Source organism: Diabrotica undecimpunctata, chromosome 4 (assembly GCF_040954645.1).
Source record: "Diabrotica undecimpunctata isolate CICGRU chromosome 4, icDiaUnde3, whole genome shotgun sequence".
Taxonomy (NCBI): Eukaryota; Metazoa; Arthropoda; class Insecta; order Coleoptera; family Chrysomelidae; genus Diabrotica; species Diabrotica undecimpunctata.
In genome coordinates, this window is record NC_092806.1 from 33,605,491 (window position 1) to 33,629,528 (window position 24,038).

The following is a 24,038-nucleotide window of genomic DNA, read 5'->3' on the forward strand; positions in this document are numbered from 1 at the left end:
GATTGTAACTTTCAATTTCGTTGAAAGACGTAATGTGTAACAAAAGTGTAAAGATTTATTGGATATTTTAAGAAACGTCCACTTTCTATGATGTTATACAATATAATAATAGTCAAAAGTTCAGTAGTGTCGCAATGCCTAATATTATAAATAGCAAATAGACATAGTTCTTCTTAGGTATGACTATTCGCTTTATTTAAATCAGGTAAAGATTGGTTTCTGAAAAGTGTTGACACAACAGCAGTCAACAAGATAAAATTCTTTTTTATTTACTGTTTATTATTATTTTTACCAATGATCAATTATTTTATTAGTAAGAAAATATTGTTATTTTACCAAATGTTTACTAACAATATTTTAATATTAGAAATAAATAAGTTGAAAAATTGATTTACAGAAATTTTTCTTTGGATATTTATAGCATAAACTAGAGGACTATAGCACTACAATAGAAAAGTGTAAATAAATAAAGTTCTTTCTTTTCAGCTATCAATCAGTAGACCGTCATTCTACAGGATCCTCCAATAGGGATTTTCGAACGTTGATAATATATAGCGTACATGAGGTGTTGTTTCCGTGCAATGATACGCACGCTTCGCCCATTATACCTTCGGTATTATCGTCCTACCAAGAGGACTATTCAAAGTCTGGTGGATAAATTTGAGTTCACTACATTCAACCAATATCTAACTCGACGAAACGCAAGATCTGCCAGAAACATTGTCGCTATCCGTGAGAATGTGAAGGAAAATCCGAAGCAGTCGATTTCACGTTGCTCACAAAAATTCAGCCTTTTAAAGACCACAACTAGGCGAATTTTGCGTAGTAACTTGGGCCTGCACCCATACAAAATTCGACTGATCCAGGAGCTGGAAGTAAATGACCATAAACAACGGCGTGTTTTCGCTGAATGGGCTCTGGATCAATTGGGCACTGAGCCTAATTTTCATCGAAAAATCATCTCCAGCTTTGTGGATGAATGGGTAAGTCAATAAACAGAATTGTCGAATTTGGGACGATACCAATGCAGATGAGATCCAAAAACGTTCAATGCATTCCGAAAAAGTTTGTGTTGCAGATTTTGGGCTTGCGGTATTATCCGTCCATGGCTGTTTGTGATCGACATTGACCAGGCCATCGCCGTTAATGCACGAGCTATACGTCGATAATTACCAACTTCTTTTGGCCTGAATTTAATCATATAAATTACAAAGATATATTATTTCAACGCGCTACGTGTCATACAGCTTAAAATACAATAGACATTCTGCATGAGCGATTTGATCCAGTTAGACTTTTCTTGTGGGGTTTTTAAGTCGCAATTCTAAATGCGCACCAAAGATATAAAATTGGACTTAAACATTCTTCTTGCAAATCTTTCAAGCGAATAAGACAATTCAATATTTCACTTAACTTTATTTTATTTAAATTTAAATATATGAAACGCTTCATTAAAGATTTCTCACAAGAAACTGGTTAATAAAAGAAAAAAACTTCTTGTGTAACAGATTCACGATTGCAAACTAAGAAAAAAAAAACAAGAAATGAAAATATGTAACACAATAAAAAGTTTAAAAACAAAAAAGGCGTAATTTTAAATAATAGTTTTCTAATTATTATATTTTATTGTCGATGTTTTAGTTGCATACTTCGACAAAACTAAAATTTTGATAGTACTGGTTCTGTAGGCTCTCATGGCTAATCTTGCAATATTTTTCAGCACATTCAATGGTCTTAATAATGGTTTTAATGTTGAGTATTTGTTGAGTGAGTAGTTCGTGAGTATTAAGTATACTCAATTGCACCATAATCGGTTTCAATTCTAAAGTTTTAAACTAATTATAATTCTATAATACTTTAAGAATATTCATATTTAACATAAGCGATTTTGTAAATTGTTAGATGTAGTTATTCTGAGTAACTTTGAGTTTATTAAATTTCTAAAGTCCATAATCACTCCTAAATATGTAATGGGAGGCATTCAGAACCAGAGTTACTTAATCCACTCTTTTTTCTCTTTTCAAGTAACGTTAACTGTTTGCTATGCATGAATATTTTTATTAACATAGTAATCCAAACGAACAGCTAGAGGAAGTATACGACAGCTCACCAAGAAATGACATCAAGGTCCTACTACGAGATATCAATGCTGAAATAGGCAAGGAAGAGTTTTTCTTAGGAACCATTGGTAAATATTTACTCAAATCAAAACACCAATGAAAATGGAGAATTACTTATTAACTTTGCCAGTGCATGGAATATACCTGGTGGAGCAACTGCCAACCAAATTGATTATGCCTTGATAGAAAAAAGGGCCGCAACAAGCATACAAGATGTGAAGAGCCGAAGAGGAGCATGCTGCGGATCTGACCATCTCCTAGTACAGATAAAATACAGATGCCAAAATCAGAGACCAAGGCTCGATTTGGGCTGTAGCGCCATTGGAGAGAGAGAGGGAGACAGAGAGCCCAAACTTTATTTCTCTACTTGTACCAGTTTATAGATGAAGGTATAAGTATGGTTCTGGCATTATTATATTTTGGAATAGTTGAAAAAGCGTAATGGCCTATGGAGTGTTAGGCCTGTCTGGTTTTTTAAGCAAAATTAAAATACCCGTATATTATTGGGTACACTTTTGAAAGAGTTCAATAATTTAAATACTTGGGAAATTTTGAATGATAAAAATAAGAGATGTGAAGAGATGACGGGGCTAATACTAGCAGGCCACAAAACATACTGGACATACCATAGGCTAATGAAGGACAAAAACTTATCAAGAAATACAAAATTGAAAATATATAGAGTTGCAATTAGACCAATAGTTACATATGCATTTGAGACAATATGCCTCACGGATAAAGGTAATGAAATATTAAAAATATTTGTGAGGAAAATCCCAAAAAAAAATAATAGGCCTGATAAGAATGATTGCAGTTGCAATTAGATCAGTAGTTACATATGCATCTGAGACAATATGCCTCACGGATAAAGGTAATGAAATATTAGGAATATTTGTGAGGAAAATCCCAAGAAAAATTATAGACCCGATAAGAACGAAAAATGGAGAAATGAGAAGACGAATGAACCATGAAAAAAATAATGAACCTTTATGAGACGTAATGAAGGGAGAAAAAAAGATATAGGTATTATAAAAGCGCAGAGACTAAGATGGCAAGCACACATAGAAAGAAGGAAAACAACCTACTGATTAAGAACCCAGATGGAAGCCAGAAATTAAAAGACTGAGGGGAAGACCTAAAGAGAGATGGGGGGACAAGGTCATGAGAGACATCAAAATCCTGAAAGGGAGAAACTGGAAAAACCTATGTACAGATCGAAATAAGACAATGCTCAACAAACTTTGACAATACACCAAAATAATGCGAAATGATTCCCGCGATAACCGAATCAAAGAGCTCTTAGTAAAGACGGTAAACATTCCACCAGGAATGAAAGGCCTAGATAATGATACCAAAATAGAAGATCCAGGTAAGTTAATAACAAAGTGATATATTCATTATTTATTTTGTCAATTGCTGGAAGTATCTAATTTAAATTTTGACGAGTAAATTTTTGAGGTTAGAAATCGAAAGGGTTTTTTTAAATAATAATAAGTTTTTTCTAATTCAATTGTGAAAACACAGCTTGTGTTGACATTTAAGTAACAAAAGTACGTTATTTTTTATTAGTGCCAAAAATAAATGTTTTTACTTTATTGTACTCTTTTTTGTACTGCATTTAAATCTTACCTATCTTACCTCTTAAAATTACCCTTTTAAACATATTGAATAACTTACTATTATCGGTAACTATTTGCCGTGCCATCGTGCATTTTTATTTTGTTAAAGTTATTGTTTATTATGTATTTAACATTCTTTCGGTTTCTTTTCCAATATACAAGGCCATGAAAATGAGCAGGATCCTTGTGATAAGGAGGACGATTGATTATAAACCATCAAGTACGCGAATTGAAACTAATGCCAAAATTTGCCCTTCGACTATTCAGCAAAATAGTAGAAAACCAAGAAAACAAATAAAAAAGCATCTGGCAATTCTTACAAAAAATTTGATAGACCTTTGCTATAAAATTGCTATCAATGATTTTTAAATTTACTATAAGAAATATGACATCAGATGTAAAAATAGAGGAAGTTGAACAATTCATAAATATCTTTTTGGTTTATGAGTTACTTTATAAAAAGAATCAACTTATTTGAAGTAAATATTTAGCACCACACCTAAATATTAATATTTTTACAGTCTTACACTGTAAAGAACTAACGTTTACCTTTAGTTCCATGGGGCAATATCAAATGGCTTTCAAGATGAATTTCAAAAGAAAATTGAAACAGGAACAGAAGAAGGAAAAAGAAATATAAAAATAAAAAAACAATTGCATTAAAGAAAAGCTAAACTAGCAAGAAAAGAGATATTTGGACAGAGAAAATTTTACAGAAACATATAAATTGTACAAATACTACTGACATCTTTAATACATCTTTGTTTTGTAGTACATGATGTTTTAAAAAACATAAAAATGACATAGATGTGGATTAAAATCATTACCTCAAGAGGATCACAGGAAATCGGTTCTCCGCTTAGGTAACCTGCATGAAGAATTTTCTGATACAGAAGAAAATAATCATGTAGTAACCAATGTGGTGGTTAGAAAAGGAATGTAAAAACGACACTTATCTGTGATTTTATAATAACATCAGAAACAAAAAAAAACAAAAAAAACTGCATACCGAAATATGTATTTTGGTCCACTTACTTGGTCGAATGTAACTTAAAGTTCTTCGTTTCGCTTATCCCCTTTCTTCTTGTGTATTGTCAGTTTGCTGTATTAATTGGCTTTTGTTGCAATTTTCTTTTACTCGTTTTGATCTCTTCATAGGTCCTTCCAGTTTTTCATTTTCAAGGACTATACAAATAAATCAGAATAATTTATAGTAACAACTGATAATATTCAAAATCTGTCATTAGAAAAAGAATATAAAAACATCAAAAATGTCTAAGGAAGACAAAGTTTAGACAAATGTCTAAGGAAGACAAACATTCTAACGGGCTACATCACATAACGTTTTCGGAATTACTATTTCATCATTAGTGTTATCTGGATGTACATGTTTTGAACCACTAAACACTTGGGTAAAAACCCGTTAAATGTTGTTAAATTAAAATTTATAAAGGATTTTTAAATAAATTTTTGTGATACATGGTATACAGCCAGCTACAGGGACGTAGTTTCCTTTCGTCTTTATAATAGTTACAGTTCAGCCAGCTTCAACTAAGGGTACCTTCATAACAATCTGTAAATAACATAGAACTCCAGTCTTGTAAGCTCCACTGCGCATATTCTTGTGCCCACCTCAATTTAAGTTCACGATTTCCATGACGTAACATAAGAACACTCAATGGACGTCTGGTGTGCAGATCAGATTCATGTAATCTTTTCCTCAAAGTTTGGTCACATACAGTAATGTTGTGGGTATTTTTTAAGGCCCCATAGAGTCCACGTGCAGTTATATGCACATTTCAAAGAGATAATCCTACCACATACCGATCGTGTCGAGTAGTAGTTTCACGTTGACGACCCCCATATCTTTCAGCGACTTCACCAAACTGTTCATATCGACGCCACAATCGCGAAATCTGATACACGTCAAAATGACGTGTAACAACAGCTTGTGAAAGACCAGCCTGAATCATATTCACAGTACTTACCATTTGAAAATGTGTTAAACACCGACGCCCCATGACAATCTATGCGTTTGGTAATCTCGTTTTATTAAAATTTTAAAGTAAATACACACTCTTCAAATTTTGAAGCACTATTTCTTTATAATTTGAAGCACTTAATCATACGAATTTAAGGCGCTCTCGCTTTTGCCTTAATAAAACAGTGTAATTGACAGATTAATGTACATGGCCTATCTTGATTTGTAGAGACCAAGTTTTCAAATCGAATGTTATTATTAAAAAAAAAGTGTTTTTCCTTTTTATTTTTACGTTTTTATTGAAATAAGTAGAATTATAATGGTATTCCTTAGACATTTTTGATGTGCGTAAGAGTAAAATAGGTCATATGTAACAATAAGTAGAGTAACAATAAAATAAACGTAACGAATCGAATAAATAAACTCATAAGTGCGGTAAGATTTGATTTAATTAATTTTAATTTATTGGAACACATACATTTAAAAAGAATCTAAGAAAAAAATCTATGATATTCTCGTTACACTACAATGTAAGGTGCAGAAATGTGTGATATTAATTGGAAAATTACTTTACAGAAATGCACCTCTAGATGAGAAATGTATAGTTTCATATATTAAATAATTATACGTATTAAAACAATAATTATAATATCCTGTAATAATATAGTCTCCCGTGATTTTTTGAATTATACTGATAATCTAAAAGTTTTACTGTTATCAACAGAACTCGTTTTTAGATATTAATAACTTATGATCAGTAAGTGACTTATTAGTTAGGTAAACTAGTCCATATTTACATAACGTTTATATTGATTTACGTCTTTTTCTAACGGTATCAGCGTAGACGTTAGTAATTGTAACATAGTTCATATAAAATGTAAATTTAAAGTTCTTATTATGTTATGTAAAAATAATATTAAGTAGGGAACCCAAAATAGTTTAAACAGTTTAATCAAACCTACTTCAGGAGATTGAAGAATAAAAAGTTTGGGAGGATTGAAGTATTCAATAATCGTGGATATACTCGAAAAACTAACTAAAATACTAAATAGCGAAGCCGATCAAGCTAGGTCTTAGCATGAATCATGATAAAACGAAGACTAAGCCAAACACAATGCGTCGTGATTTTATTAATTTCGTTTATATACCAGATGAGGTATATCGTTAAGTTCTACAAGGTTAAATGATTTTTGAAAGATTTGCCTTATGCTGAATCTTTCAGATCTGAATCCTTCTGCATATGTTCAATTCGACGGTAACTTTGTTGGCTATGATTTTTGTTGTCGGTTTCAGAATAGTACTAACAGCTATTATGTGGCATTAAGAGTTTTCTATGAGTATTCCTTATTATTTATACAGGATCTCCCAACAGGGATTTCCAAAATTTGACAGTTGGTACCGGCCATATTGTTAAGGCTACATCTGTCAAAGTAGCTGTCGTCTATTCAGTCTGTTCACTTAATATCAAATGATAAAGAAACGGATACGGCACATAAAAATCATACAATTGTTTTATCGAAATGGGTGATATGTTCGCCGTGTGGTGGGTGCAGTAATTCAGTAAACAATTAATCAATATATGTACGTATACAAAACGTAAGATCTGTCGAAAACATCCTCGTTGTCCGTGAGAATGTTCAGGAAAACCCAACGGAGTTAATTGCAGATCGCTCACCTTTACTTAACCTTAACCTTAAGAACTCGACCTTAACTTGGCTAATGTTAAGTCATGACTTGGGCTTGCACCCTTACACGACGTGTGTTCCTCGATATTTTTTTTCATTTTTTGATGAATGGGTATGTCAACAAACAGAATTGGAAAATTTGGGACGATACCAAACCAGGTAAGATCCAGGAGCATCCAATGCATCCCGAAATAATCACTGTTTTTGGTCTGAATTGGATAGTATTTACACCAACGATACGTATTTCATGCGGTTTCAACAGGACGGCACATACCACACAGTCAATCTTTTTTTACTTGAGATTTTAAGTCTTGAAAATCGTTATTTTTTGTTTTTTGATTATAATTTGTCAACCATCAACTTTAGAGAAAAAATATACAAGACTCTTTAGTTACAAATGATCCAAAATACCTCAAAAAAATGTGTCCCGGCCAAAATTTAAAAAAAAAAGTTTAAATCAATTAGGACCACTTTTCGCATGGGCGACCTCTTGAACTTTATTCTAAGGTATCTCATGAAAGTGATTATGAAAAAAAGTTTCATGGGATTATTTTTCCAAACGAACCTGAACTTTTCGCCTTGGTCTCTATTTAACTCTATTCCATCCGCTCTGATGTTCATTGGTTGTAACTCTATTTTGCTGACAACCATAAGTTTTGTGTTAGAAGTGTTAAGCTTTAGCCCATATTCAACACATGTTACCCTGTTCATAAGGATTTGCAACTCTTTTTCATTTAATGCAATCATTACCGTGTCGTCTGCGTATATGAGATTGTTGATATTAATCCCGTTAATTTCAATGCCTGCATCTTAATTTAAGGCTTCTTTAAAAATAAATTCGGAGTAGATATTAAAACGTAGAGGCGACAAAATACACCCTTAACTTACTTCACGTCGTATTTCCACTGCTTCCGTCGTATTCTGACTAATTCGTATGTTTGTACATTGATGCTAATATAAACTTTTGATAATACGAAGGTCTTGGCCATCAATTCCCACCTGTTTTAAGACACATATCAGTTTGTGGTGGGTGAACCAGTCAAAGGCTTTTTCGAAGTCGATAAAACACATATATACTGGTTGTTCTGTGTCCTCCACATTTTTGAACCAGGATCTGCAAACCAGATCTCTGGTTCCAAGGTTGATTCTGAAACCAAAGTGTGTTTCGCTTAGTTGTACTTTTATTTTGTTGTAAACTCCCGTTTTTGTAAAATTTTTCTGTTCTCTTTTATTTTCTATTAGTCTCAATATTTCATCAGTCATCCATTGTTGTTTGCGTTTATTAATAGTTTTATACTGTTTGGTTGTTTATTGCATAATGGTTTTGATCTGATTCCAGTGGTTTTCGATGTTACCTAAGTGTTTGGTCTGATTTTTCGAACTTCTTTTCTATCTCGTGTATGATTTCTTGGCTATTATCTCGAATCCAGCCAGTGTTTATTCGGCTAGCCGGTTTTTGGCATTTTAATTTTTAAATTTTAACTTTGAAAAATAAAGGCAGAAATCGAGTACAGTTTGATTAATTAAATCTTGCCCAAGTACTTTCGCTCACTAGAGCATCCTCAGGGGTATCTGAAATAAGCTAAGAAACGTTTTTTTAAATGAAGGAATTGATTAACCTCGATAAAAACTTGAAGTTGATGGATGATAAAAGTTTTTTTTGTGATTAACGTTTTAGACTTCGTCAGTTTCGGGCTATCCAACAATCCCAGAATGTCATAAACATAAAATTAACAATAAAGTTGAACATATAACACTATACTAAACAAGGACAAACAGTTTAAAATTATTTAAAATAGTATTTTACTACTATTTATATTTTTGCAATTGTCTAATGGCTCTTCCGTTATAGCTGTCGGTATTCCAGGTGTGTGACAAACAGATTCCACGTTCCTATGAAAATATCTTTATTCCGTTGCTTGTGTCATTTATATTGAATATTTGGAATGAAAGTGTGGTTAAGCTCCCACTCATATTAAACCTAATCTAACCTAACCAAAGTCCTGTAGTAGTCTGTCTTCAAATAAGAGATCAACTAAACATTCGACACACTAAAAAACAGAAATTCTGCAGGACCATACAAAACTCAAAATGAACGATTAAACGAACATTCTCACTAAAAAATTCATGCAATTATATGCCACATTATACCTAACAGTTAGAGACATAGTAGTAGGATTCTAATATTAAAACTGCTCAAAAACACACAGAACAAGGCTAATCTCGAAGATCCTGCTATTTGAAGTACAAATGTATATTATGCCAAACGTGTGAACTGAATACTAGACAGGAAAAGTAGTCTTCCTGACATTTTCAGACTAGATAATCTTGACAGAGGTATTTAATTTAAAATAAACATTAGCATGGTATAAAAATAAATAGATTGATAATGACACTATGATAAAATAAAAAATATTACAAAGACTCATACATGAATGTAATAACATGATAACAAAGATAAATATGCAACACATAAATATGACTAATAAATTTCAAAGAATATGAAAACACATTTGGCATTATAATATTTACTTTAAAAATCTAAAAACTCTTAGGAGTAATTACTAATAATAGTCATTGGAACATTACACACGCTGCAAATTTTTCTGCAGCGTTTAAATGTTACTGAAATAAAACTTTTATTACAACACTGTATAATGTAACCATGAAATGTGTAGATAGGTACGTATGCCATCGTACATACCTATATATAATGGTGTGGCGAAAATTAGGCCACTGGAAACAAGTCTCGGCGGAGACTTGAAGTCGTGGAGGCAGTTTCTTGGTCTTGAGCGTGTGCGACTCCTTGACTTTGCTTCTTTGCCGATTCTAAATGTCTTTCAGGTAACATTCAGTCATTGACCCGCCAATGCTGAGGCTCACTCTGCCACCAAGGCAAATCTTATACAAGGTGAGCTCCGTTAAAACTTGATTTTTTTTTGTTATATAATGAATAAGGATATATTGCTGTGTTGGTTGCGGAGGCACCTGATGTTCTAAACATTATGGTTGATAAATGGCTATTTAGCTTTTTTGTAATTAATAATTAATGAAGCTAAAATTTAATTTAATTAATTTAATAAGAATGCGATAACGAGATATCCGATACATCGTCTAGGCTGGCATAAAATAATGTTCATAAATATGCAGCATCAGTTTTTCTGGTTTAGATCTGATGAATTGGAATGAGAGGAATTTTTCCAATGAAGAAAAGGAAAACTACCTCATTAGGAATCCCTAGACATCAGTTTTACTAAATCTAGTAGGGAACTAGTTACTGATTATTGTTCACCGATTCCAAGAGCATAAGCAATATCAACACGGTTCCCCAGATCGTAACCTGCCAAAATCTGTATTTACTGAGACTTTATAATTTAACATTAGAGATATGTGGAATTATAAACTTCCATTATGCGGAACTAGCATATAGGGTAAACCATACAGTTATTGGACACTTAAGAAAATTTCAACTTTAAAAATTCGTAATTCACATTGTTCTCTGCAGATTGAATTGAAATTTATACAAAAGGTAGTCTAAACAGTTTATTACAATATGGATAAAAGGATTTAAAGAAGGTGTTAAATATTTTTTATCAATATATATTTATTAAAAATAGTTACAAAAATTATAGTTATTGGACAGTTTATTTAGTTACAGGACACTCAAAATTAGTTATTGGACGACTGCTTTAACACAATAAAAAACTAGAAACAAATGAAAATTACAGGAAAAACCTAAGATTTCTGTGCGGTATGGGGTACCTATATACAGTTGACACAATTAAATTTTATAAATGCTTTTGTGCTTCTTTGTATTGAGTGAAAAGTTCGTCAATGTCTTCATCCTCACTGTCTTGGTTACTGTTATTAGCATCAGAATCACTATCCTGGAGATTGAAGCAGTTGTGACATATAAATAGATCACCATCGTTAGGTATATGCTGTCTATGATTAACAGGAATACAAGATTCGTGATAATAAAGATTACAGTCATCGCATTTTAATTTGTTCAATTGAATATCATTTGAACAAATAAAACATTTGACTTTTTTTGAATTCTTTTTCTTGCTACACTGGTTTATGGTTAATTTTTCCTCTCTTTTCCGTTTCCTTTCTTGTTTTTGTTTTTCCTGCTCTTCTTTTATCTCCTCCTTTTTCCGTAACATTTCTTGATATCGTCAGGTGTAATAGCAAAAGGAAGTCGTTCCGTGTTACGTTTATTTTTTCTTTTCGGTACAGTAGGAGAAGTTAAAAAGTTACCCAACAATTCGTGTTTAACAATAATTTTACTTGCAGAGGGTAAGTCATAAACATTAGTTTTATATTGTTGAAAATGGATATCATTGGTACTGCTACTCTCAGAAATATTTACATTTTCAATACCACTCTGTTCTGATGTTTTTATTTCAGTATTTTTAACGGGAGATGTTAAATTTTGAACATTCCAAATTTTGAACAACAAATTCAAATTATCATCGCTAGGTAGATTATTCTTTGAATTTTCTTTTAAATTCTCTAAGCTATGAACTTTTTCAGGACCTAAGATATTTACAAAAGTATTATAGTCCATCTTGGGTTTCTATTGATGATCTGAAATGATTAAATTTTTTACTACTTCTTTGCCTAAACATTTTGTGTAGTCAATAGCATCTGCATTAAATGGAAACAATCCGCAAGCCTTGAAACCATTTACTACTGTTTCAGTTTTACAGCTTTTTTTTATAGCTTGCTCCAATATAGAAGCAAATACAACCTTATTCACTACCCCTCCTGGATGCTGTTCTTCCCATTCTCTCACTGATTGCCGCCAAGCTTCTTTTAATGGATGGAAAATAGAAACGTCACAGGGTTGTAAAATCCTTGTGGCGTTAGGATAAAGTGCAATCACTTCAATCTGCAGTTCATTACACAATACACTTAATTGGTAACTTAAGTGACTCTTGTGCCCATCTACAAAAAGAATAACTGGAAGCTTAATATTATTTTCAATTAAGTGTGGGTAAAAAACATTCGCAATATACTGATAGAATGTCTCTGCCGTCATCCAACCATTATCGCTTCTGCCCACACCCCATTTAGGATTAATACCTTTCACAGTGACGTTTTCTCCTTACATCACATGTTCACCTTAAACATCACAGTGACGTTTTCTTTTGAAGAGCTTTTTTCAACGTTATAAACATTTTTGGAACCTTTCATAGCAAATACTTTTCCAGTAGATGGACATATTTGAAATCCTGACTCATCTCCATTAAAAATTCTTGATGGATCAGTTAGAACTTCTTCTAAATGTTTTTCTTTAACATAGGTTTCAATGTTTTTAAACCAGTTTTTGATGTCTCGTTCAGATACACAAGCGCTAGCTGCCGTCACACCTTCACTTGTCCTTCTAGAAACCCCTGGATGTCGCTTCAAAAATCCCTAAAAGAAATCAAAAATCAAACGATGAATACAGATTAAAATACATTTTTTTGGTGACTTACTTTTAACCATCCATCTCCAGGTCGATTATCTTTAAAGTTATTGGGGCGCGGATTTTCGATTAAAAATTTTTGCACGCTGCTTTTTAAATCGTTAGCCTTTTTGGGGAAACCTTTTGAAGCAGTTTCTAGTATCCATCTGGAATATTGAATGTAAAATAAAATAATGCTATGGGTTAAGATAAATTAAATGAATTTACCTAACCAGAGTATTCTCCTCCTCGCAAGTTAAAATAGGAGACGGTCCAAGTGTATCTTTATGTTCCGGATGTTTTAATTTAAATTCTATAGTGGACTTCGGAATTCCATATTTTTTTTCAGCTGTTCTATATGATTCAGTGCCATTTTGGACATCCTTAACAGCTTCTATAAGTTTCATCTTATCATATTTTCTAAGTTTAGGCATTTTACTACAATCCTAAAAAATCCATTTTTAGTGATTGGACGGTCAAATTTAGTTATTGGACAGCTGTCCAATAACTGTCAAATCGATTACTAAATTAATTTTACTGCTATCTCCAGTTAATTATACGTAAATCCGTTGAAAATTGTAGAAATATGTGGTAAGTGTAGTTCTCTAGTGATTGGACAGGTGTCCCATAATAGAATTAAGCAAGTTTTCTAGTTTAGTTATTGGACAGATGTAATTAAATCCGAATTAAAATCCGTATTACTGTACCAGATCTACCTTAGGGACTTTACTACACCCTTTTAAATAAAAATACAATCTTACCTTAAAAATACCACGTAGTTTTTAAAAAAAAGTCAGAGCAGATGCTTAACACAATGCTTAAATGTCACTTCACTCACATAACCTAAAAATATTTACCGCCAAAATCACAGAACCCGTTAAAAGCAGAACATAGACATAAGAATGAACGTAATATAGAAACGAGTAGTGCCACCTAGTGAAATATACTCTTGTTGGCACTTGCAGAAATCTTATTCTCGTAAGTTAACACTGTAATGTCCAATAACTGTCTCGTGTCCAATAACTGGTGTTTTACCCTACCTGCCAAAAAAAATTTGCACACTATAAACTAAGAGATGACAAGACTAAACATAAATATATTGGGCATAAACGACACCCGATGACCAAACTTCAAGAGCTCCCTTCCTTACTTTCTCTGTCAGTACATCAATAACAAGGTTTAACAGGTAGGGACTCAAGGGTAGGAAACAAGGGAGTGAAGAGCCTTGATGCAAAAACCAACCGACATTGGAAAACTTTTGAAATATGGGTGTAGGTATAGGCGAAGCGAACTCTGAGAATATACCTAATGGGTTGATAGAATTACCCATACTGGGATATTGGGATGAGAAGAAAAAATAAATACAAATTACGTTAAAAAAAAAACAGAACAATCCAATACCTGGAGCACACAATGCTTTGTGAAAGAGAGAGGATTCTATGACCTGCAGGAAAAATACCGGGCAAAATAAGTAGGTAGAGGAAAAGTCATATATCCTGGCTTAGAAGTTCGAAGGAGAGGTTTGGATGTAGTTTAAGTCAACTCTTGATGATGATGGCCAACTTTTAAGACTTTACAAGAATTCTTCGTTGATAATTTTGTCATACGATATCCCTATCCTTCTGTACATCCATATCTCAAAGGCATCTATTTATCTTTTTTAACATTTGTTTTGATAAAGTAGCAAGGTTTTGTTAGGTTTTGCTGTAACAGAATTGTTTCATTTTAATGACAGCGTTACGTGTTTTTTAATTCATGATTTTAACTATATTGAGTGGTCGTATTATTGTTGTCGATGAGAGTTTCCAGATATTTATATTTAGGTTTTGTTAGGTTGTGCTACAACATAATTGTTTCATTTTAATGAAAGCTTTAGGTGTTATTTCAATTAATGATTTTAACTATATTGACTCGTCGTATTGTTGTTGTCGATGAGAGTTTCCAGATATTTATATTTATAAACACGCTTAGAAGTCCTAAGACGAACTCTAGGGTAATGTGAAAATGTCGAGAACAACTTGAAAGACTGAATCATGAATAAATCTAATACATATGTCATCATCATCATCATTCTGACTATACAACTCTGCGTGGGTCCTAGCCTCCTCAAGAATTTCTATCGAGTCGTCCCTATCCATCGCCTTCCTCCGCCAAGCACGTATTCGCATATTTCTCATGTCTTCATCGATGTTATCAAGGAATCTTGTTCTGGGTCTTCCTCTTCTTTTCTGACCAATGAGTCTAGCAAGGAGCGTTTTTCTAGCTGGGTCATTTTGTTTCATTCGCATTACACGCCCTATCCACCTCAGACGTCCTATCTTAATATGTTGTACGAAATCAGGTTCCTGTTATATTCTATATAGTTCGAAGTTATATCGTCTTCTTCACCCTATATTGTCATTCATTTCTCGATAAATTTGCCTTAGTACTTTTCTTTCGAAACATTCTAAAATGTTTTCATTATTGTTTGCTAGAGTCTAGGTCTCTGAACCCTATGTTAGGATTGGGCGTATTATTGTTTTGTAGAGTTTTATTTTTATATTTCTCGATATAATTAGGGATTTAAGGAGGAGATTGAGCCCAAAATAGCGTCTGTTGGCCGTGCAAATTCTGCGGTTTATCTCTGCGGTAGTATTATTTTCAGTGTTAAGGAGCGATCCCAAGTATACAAATTCGTTCCCTGCTTCGATGACGTAGTTTTCCATAACAAGTGGTCGTAGGATTTATAGTTGAGTCCTTATTTTCATATACTTCGTTTTGTTGGTGTTTATTATTAAACCCATTTTTATAGCTGATTCTTTTTATGCTACATACGCATCTCGTACAGCTTTTTCCGTTCTCCCAACAATATTGATATTATCAGCATAGGCCAGGATTTGCACTAATTTATTATATATTGAACCAATGGTTGTGATTTGCCAGAGCCAGATTGAAGAGTATACAGGGGAGAGGGTCTCCCTGGCGCACCTAATACATATGTACAGTATGTAAATTGAAGAATTGAAGATTGTCAATTGAAGAACTCTCCTGAGTTGAATACAGTCAACCAGAGTATAGTCAACCATAACAAGACGTATATTCGAATAAATCTTGATTCTGCCGCAATGGTACTTGCGATAGTGTTCAGGGAGCCAGCAAATTATACCAAAAATTACAGAGAAATATTACCGTTACACATAACATTTAAAGTTATTTTCTGCAATATGAAGGAGAAACTAGCACCAATAGAGTTTAAAGAAGAGAAACAAGGATTCCGAAAGGTCTGATATTCAACAGAAGTACAGTTTAAAATAACAGAAATTAAAGGATATATTACAGTACACCTGCATAATGTGTACACCGTAGACTTGTAAATCAGATAGGAAGACAGCCTCAGTCCATTTCTTTTAAATTTATTAAAACGTTTCAAAAATTTCTTCAAATAAATAGCGAACCCAAATAGATAGTGAACTTAATATTAACATATCTAATAATCTAGAAAACCAAGAACATGACCATAAATAGAGACAATAAGATGAAACCCGTGGTCAATAACAAACTATTGAATAGATCTAATAATATAATGTTTATTTTTTCCTAATTCCCTATAGTATAATACGATATATATGGTTTTTTTTGTACGCAGAGGATCATTTAGATTTTCGTTGTTCATATCATTCCTTCGTGTTTTTTACCTTCCTCTTTTACTCATTTCAGGAACTTGGCTTTTAGCAACATTTCGTACTGACACATATCGGTATTATTAGTCGCTCTTTTAATTGTTCAACATTCAATTCAGTATTTCACATTAGTTGGTATCATCATAACTGATATTACTATTTTAGTGGGAATAAGCCACAATTGAAGGTTAAAGTAAGTTTATTGACGTTTCAATTTCTACTTCGGAAATCGTTCTTTTTTTCGGAAATCGAATTCGAAATTTGAACTCTACTCCTGAAATAGAAATCAGTTTTCAGGAAGTAGAGATAGCCATAAATTCACTCAAAAATAGAAGTCACCAGGACCAGACGGAATAACCAACGAGCTTCTAAAACACGGAGGAGAAAGTAACCCTAGAGATAATAAAACTTATACAAAAACTAATATCGCAGTGCAAGATACCAGAAAACCATGAAGAAACAGCATAATGATACCAATGTTCAAGAAAGGAGATAAAGAAGATCCCAACAATTATAGAGGTATAAATCTACTGAACACCGTACTTAAGCTTACCACAAAAGTCCTAACCAACAAAATCAATAAACTAACAACTTTATCAGATGAACAACAAGGATTCAGATCCGGAAGATCCTGCGTAGACGCCATATTTGTACTAAGACAAATCACAAAAAAGGCCATCGAGTACAAACCAGCATATCTATGTTTTAAAGACCTGACAAAGGCTTTCGATCGCATCCAAGTCGAAGACGTCTACACCTACTGTATAAAAGAAACATACCAATCAATATTATACAAACCATCGAAAACCATCTACTTCCATAATCGAATACAGGCAAAGATAAATGGAAAATTACACAGTGTGTACTAGTACAAAGCGGAGTCAGAGAGGGTGACTCTTTAATATAATAACGGACGAAATAATATGTAGAAGCAGTACGTAAAGGTCATGGTTACAAAATGGGGAACAAAGAAATCCAAATGCTATGTTATGCAGACAACGCAGCATTGATCGCCGAGACAGAAGACCAGCTTCAAAGATTAACATACATCTTCAATACAACAGCCAATAAATACAATATGATAATATCAGCAGAAAAAAACAAATGTATGACAACATCTAAATACCCACTAATATAATAAAGCGATAAGATAAGAGCAAAATAATAAAGCAGGAAGCAAGGTTTAGATATCTGGGAATAAATATAACTAGTTACGGAGATGTTGAAGAAGAAGTATGACAACAAAGCTTAAAAGCAAGTAAAACGGAGGGATTTCTTTATAACACAATCTGAGAGAACAAACACCTAAGACAAGACACAAAAACAAGAATCTATAAAGCAGCAATTAGACCTATATTAACATACACGGTACGTGGAGACAAGACCTGACACATCTAAAACGAGACGACTACTAGAAACAACAGAGATGAAAATACTTCAACGAATATCAGCGAAAAGTCTGTTGGATATGGAGAGAAGCGAAAACATAAGAAGAGCGTGCAATATAGAAGACATAAATGGATGGGTGACAAAACAGGTGTGGAACGAACACATTAGTAGAATGGCAGAGGATAGGATAGTACGAATAGCACGAGATAAGTCACCAAATTGACGAAGAAGTATTGGCAGACCAAGAAAAAGATGGTGCGATAATTTAAACACTTTAGGAGGCTAATATTGAAGACGAAACAGGCTTCAAAGCCTACATACAAGAAGGAAGACGAAGAAGACTAAGTAATTGTATAATCCTATAATTTGTAGTTATAACACGAATTAGATACATATACCAAAACGTCATATCTAGTGTTATAGTGAGTGATCCTGAAACTCAAAAATTTTCAGTACAATGGGACACTGTATCATCGAAACTGTTCACTACAGTTTTAGAGTATACACGTAAAAGGGCAAATCTGACCGACAAAGACATAAATATAAACTGAGTAAATCTTAGCCAACTGAACTTTATACTATACTAACTATAGCTGATAGGATAGACGAAACCACGAAATTTTTAAATCAGCTCTATCTTTTCCCTTAGAATGGGATTGAAAATCAATATGTGTAAAACCCAGATGATAACAAATATTGTAGTTAGTGAAAATAAATGCGTAGGAGCAAGATCCATAGGCCAGGTTCTCCATCGTATAAAATTGACTTAGTCAGCCTTCGGAAGGTTAAACGATGTTTTTGAAATCATCCGACTTATTCTCCGAAGAGAATAGTGCAAAAGATCCGTGTGGCACAAAGCTATTTTGGACGTTTCTCTATGAGACAAGATCCCAAACCGCCAGCTACGACGAATATCGGGAGTGGCTGATGCTATCGAAAGATTAGCAACACTGAAATGAAACAGGGAAGGCCACGTGGCTCGAATGACAGATAACAGATGGACAAGGGAATGGAGGCAGAGAGATGATGAGAGACTTACTCTTTATTTGGCTATTTTGTATGTCAGCTTTATAGGCTCCTGCTTCAGGTTTGTCGCTAAAGTTTTGCTCCCTTTTTGACAACTTTTTTGACAACTCACTTTTTGTCACAATTATTTTGTTGTCATTTATTATATAGCTCTTTTTTTATTTTCTCTTGGAATTCATTTGGCAACCACGAGGAATTCGTGACAAAATCAAAGACTGGGTAAAAAATAAAAGAGTGGAATTGAACGATCACATAAGCCGAATTACAAAAAATAAGTAAAGACGGCGAGAGACGGTTCCCCAGTAGGAAGACGATCAGTAGGAAGACCACGAAAACGATGGAACGAAAACTTACTGGAGGTAAATGGAAAAACAAGCATAGTCATGTCTACACAAAAAGAAGAAGAAGTAGAAGAAGATTTCTGATTTATAGATAAAGATTAGCAGCCTTGTAACACTTTCGTTTAACAAATTGTAAAAAAGTTTTTTCATACACGAATTGACCTGCAGAACTTCTATAAAATTCTGTTATTTTTATATAAAGTAGCATTTATCAGATTCTTCTATTTTTCTTTTATTTTAAAAATATTCTTAGTAATTCTAATATATAGTAATTAAATCAAGGAAGATTATATTAATTCAAATAATAACAATATATCTATCTCGGAACCTTCGCCAAAATTTCAAAATGTAAGAATTGTTGTTGCCATCTATATAAAAAATTTTAAACTACATAATATACATTCATATAGAAACCTGTAGCACAAGCTCTTCTTGATTTTATTGCTAAAATTTGTTAATTTCAAGAGATAGCGCTAAAAGTTTATTTACTCAATTTAATAAAAAATTATCAAAAGAAAATTCGTGAATAATGACGTGATAATCCAACCAAAGTGGAATATTCTGAAAGCAAAAAATTTCATAAAATGCGAAACTTGATTTGATAAGGTCGTGGCATATTATCGTGCACGTTGCGTTTCCAGCACATAGCGTTTAGTTTCCGAAAAATATAATTTAAATGGTTTTAAATATGAACAACGCACACTGTCCGGAACATAGCGTTTCAGACACTTAACGTTTCCGTTAAGTATATTTGATAAAAATATTTTACTGATGCTGACGACTACGTAACGAGTCGTAAACGGTTGGTAAGGATAATGTGAATTAGATGTCCGTCGTTTTCCTCCTGTTGTTTATTTAGGTATTTGTTTGATTTTGATACAGAGTATTTAAAAAAATAATTTTCGAGGCTATTTTGTCATTTATGCATGTGTTTTTATTGCTTTGTGACAATTAATCACGAAAGTGATAAGCAACTTTTGATAAATAAATGACTTTTGTACGGAAGTGATACCTCTTCTTTTTAAAAATCCTTTTTGGTTTGATATGTATAGCTTCGTTAAATGTGGTATTTTGTTTTTTAACTGAAGGTGAAATTAAATTTAAAACATATTTAAACTATTCATTCTAAAATATCCATAATATTTTTCATCGTCATCAATTAATTCCCTGTATAAAGTCCAGTATTCACATTCCTTCTTTCTTTCTCTTAGCATTGGATGTACTTCAAACCTTCTTTTTAACACAGTTTTTCATTCTTCATCGTTAAGTAGAAGAGCAATTGCACATAATTTTTGTCGAGAAAAGCGAAATCATATCTTCACTGAATCAAACTGAAACGTTCTATGTATGAAAATGCGGATAATATTCCGCGACCTTTACTCTTAAATTTTTTTAGAAGACCTACTCTGCTTAAAATGTGTATCCAGAACGCTTTATCATTGTTTAAAAAAGATTCCTTTTAAATTCGCTTTTAAACAATTGCTCTATATTCCTTATGAAATTTGTTATTGTCGCATTCATTGTTAATTTTTTTTAAATAAACTGATTTACCAATCACCTTTCGAAATAGTGGTTGCTCAATCAATGTAACGAATCCAAGCATACCTTGTATTCTTCTTTAATAATTTTTCCATAAATATATCTAATATCCTGTAATTTATTAAAACATATCTTAAAGAAACTTTTCGTAATAATGAAAGTTATAGCATCATTATAATTTATTATCAGTATCACGGATTCTAAAACCATAAAGATGACCCTTGACGCCTCCAAATCCACTTCACCATTCAGTTCTATCCATTTACAAACGTGATCAGTTTATTGCACCAACTCTCATAGTGTCTTTATCCACACCATTTTTCTGTCTAAGCTTTGAATTTATTCCTCCAGGTTATGGCACAAGCATTCGCCTGTAAGTCTTTCGATCTGTATGAAAGCTATCAGGTTAACAAGTGTACCTAGTTGTTGCATATTTAGTAGTTGTATCTTTTCCTTCAGATATAATTTTCTAAATACCACGAAATATGTCAGATACCACGATATAGAGTAAAGACGGTCGATATTTCTGTTTTTTTAGACCAAAGTAGCACTGTAGATAATTCTAGCTGTTTGCTACAATGATCCTCCATTTGGTTTCTTCTGTGATAGAGTTTTCATTGGTTACAAGAAAGCCTTAATATGTAAATCTTCAAGCTAGACTTATCAACTGTGCACTTAAGGCCAATATTTTTGGCTTCGTTTTTGTTATGTCTTGATACCATCACTTTCCCTTTTTCTTTACTTTTTTTAATTTTCAAAATTTATAGGCATTTATCAGAAAACCCAAATAAATGGTAACGAGGAGAGCTCATCTCGACCAACTGATAATGAACCGGTATTCTTTTGAAAGATTGGCGTACTTTAAGTACCTGGGTTTTCACATTACTCACAGCACAATCCAGCACTTAGCCTTTGTACTATATCCTACAATATTTAACTGCATCAAGACTTCTGTGTAGTTCAAAAGAAAATCTACTTCATTATTTTAAGACCTATGGTTACGTACAGATGCCATGAGATATGACTAGCTGGGATAAAATGATTTTATCCATATACGAAAGAAAGAATAAGTCACAAGCAGAGGCATTAAGAGCAATGGAATATGCGAACAAATACAAACAAAATAGACAGATAACAACAAAGCTGAAACTCAGCTTGAACTGAGACTGAAGATAATCGTAATAAAAAATAATAGTGACGAAGATTCTAGCTACTATGAGGAGGACAACGTAGGCGATAAAGACTTTGAAGTGCCCAATTTACCTGAAACATTACAAGAAGTACACAGAAAGTCAGAACGAGTAAGAAAAAGGAAAGACTTTAGTGGATATGTAACATATATGTGTGCGTAGATAAGTGGCATTGATGGTGTTCCGTTAACAGTCTCGGATGTATTACAACGTCCTGATGAAGCAAAATGAAGAGAAGCCTTGATGTACGAAATCCAATCTTCCGTGACAACACGTGATAGATGTGCCAGAAAATGGTAGTGTAATTGATAATAAGTGGGTGTTTAAGTTAAAGTGTAATAGCGAAAATGAAGTTACATTTCGTGCAAGACTAGTGGCTAGGGGGTTTTAATCAAAGAGAATATATAGACTATACAGAAACTTTTGCGCCAGTAATAAGACATTCTTCTTTAAGGTTGTTTTTTTTTCACCTTCTATACAATTAGGTTTGGATATTACTCGTTTAGATGTTAAAACAGCAATTCTAAATGGTCATTTGAAAGATAAAATATAACAAATGTAAAGGTAACAAATGTTTAAAATTAAATAAAGCTATTTATGAGCTTAAACAGTCTTCTAGGCCCTGAAATTATGAAGTAAATAATGTTTTTTAAAATATTGATTATAAAAAATAACAACGTGAACCTTGTATTTATATAAAAAGAAAAAAATAATATAATTATTACGGTCGTAGCAATATATGTAGATTTTTTTTATTTTCAAATGATTAAAGTGAATGGGTACTAAAAAATAAGCTGAAAAGTAAATTTCTTATTTAAGATTTGGGTAGAATTGAGGAATATTTAGGTATGCAAATTTACTTTGATCCAAATAAAGGTTATATTGCTTTGAATCGGAAAAACTATATTATTCAGTTGTTAAAGAGATTAACATGAGTGATGGCAAAGGAGTTAAAACTCCAATTGAACCAAAGTTATCTTTAACAATTGATGATAGTAACAATTGTATTAGAGATAAATGTCCTTATCAGAGGCTAATTGGTAGTTTAATGTACCTATTTATCTATTTTAACCAGACCAGACATATAAGAATGTATATAATGAGTCTCATTGGAAATTTGCTAAAAGAGTTTTGAGGTATTTAAAAGACACTATTAATTATTCTCTGATTTACTTAAAAGATGATTCAGAATTGCAAGGTTTTACAGATGCCGATTGGGCAAGCAATACATTAGTTCGTAGATCCTTTACTGGATATGTATTTAAGCTTTGTGGCTCTGCAATATCTTGGCAAATTGCAAAATAAAAAACGGTAACTTTATATGGCAGAATATATGGCCTTATCAGATGCTGCTAAAGAGGATGTTTTCCTTAGGAATTTGCCAAGTGATTTAATTGAAAAAACTGAATGTATTACTTTATTTAATAATAATAAAAGTGCATTAAACCTATCAGTAAATTCAATTTATCATAAAAGAAGTAAGCATATTGATGTAAGATATTATTTTTTGAGAGACCCAATATCTGACACAATTTTTAATGTAAAATATATGCCTACTGATGTTATGCCAGCTGATGTGTTGACTAAAGGTCTGGTTGCTGGAAAGCTGCACAGATTATTGAAAATGTTCGGTATAGGTAACCTATAAATTTGGTTTGGTAAAACTAAACAAAATTTAAATATTAGCGCCATAATGTGTCATTTCAGCCAATTTCAGATGGGACATTTCAAGGCTCGATTTACCTGATAATAAACGCCAATATCAGGCACTGATCCAAAACAAATTGCAGACATTGGAAGAAAAAGAAACATCAACGCCAGAATTGACCATAGACCAGAAATGGCAAAATATAACGAACGAAGTGCCGCAGCTGAAACTATAGCAAAAGAAAGGAATAGCAAGAAGAAAAACCAGTGGTTTGACCAGAAGTGCGAACAAAACTTGCATCAGAAAGCAAGCAAAGAAGCTATAACACGCCCTACAGATGAGAACAGGGAAGACTACAACAGAGTAAAGACTCAAACGAGAAGACTTTT

General features: G+C 32.8%; 1 long non-coding RNA gene across 1 annotated transcript in view; it reads right to left on the reverse strand.

Annotated features, from left to right (window-relative positions):
- The window catches only part of LOC140439431 (uncharacterized), an 85,681-nt gene that overhangs the window by 51,877 nt on the left and 9,766 nt on the right, over window positions 1-24,038 (reverse strand). The window contains exon 3 of the long non-coding RNA XR_011950623.1: window positions 4,775-4,924. This is a non-coding gene — a long non-coding RNA (uncharacterized lncRNA). The remainder of the gene's footprint in view (window positions 1-4,774; window positions 4,925-24,038) is intronic.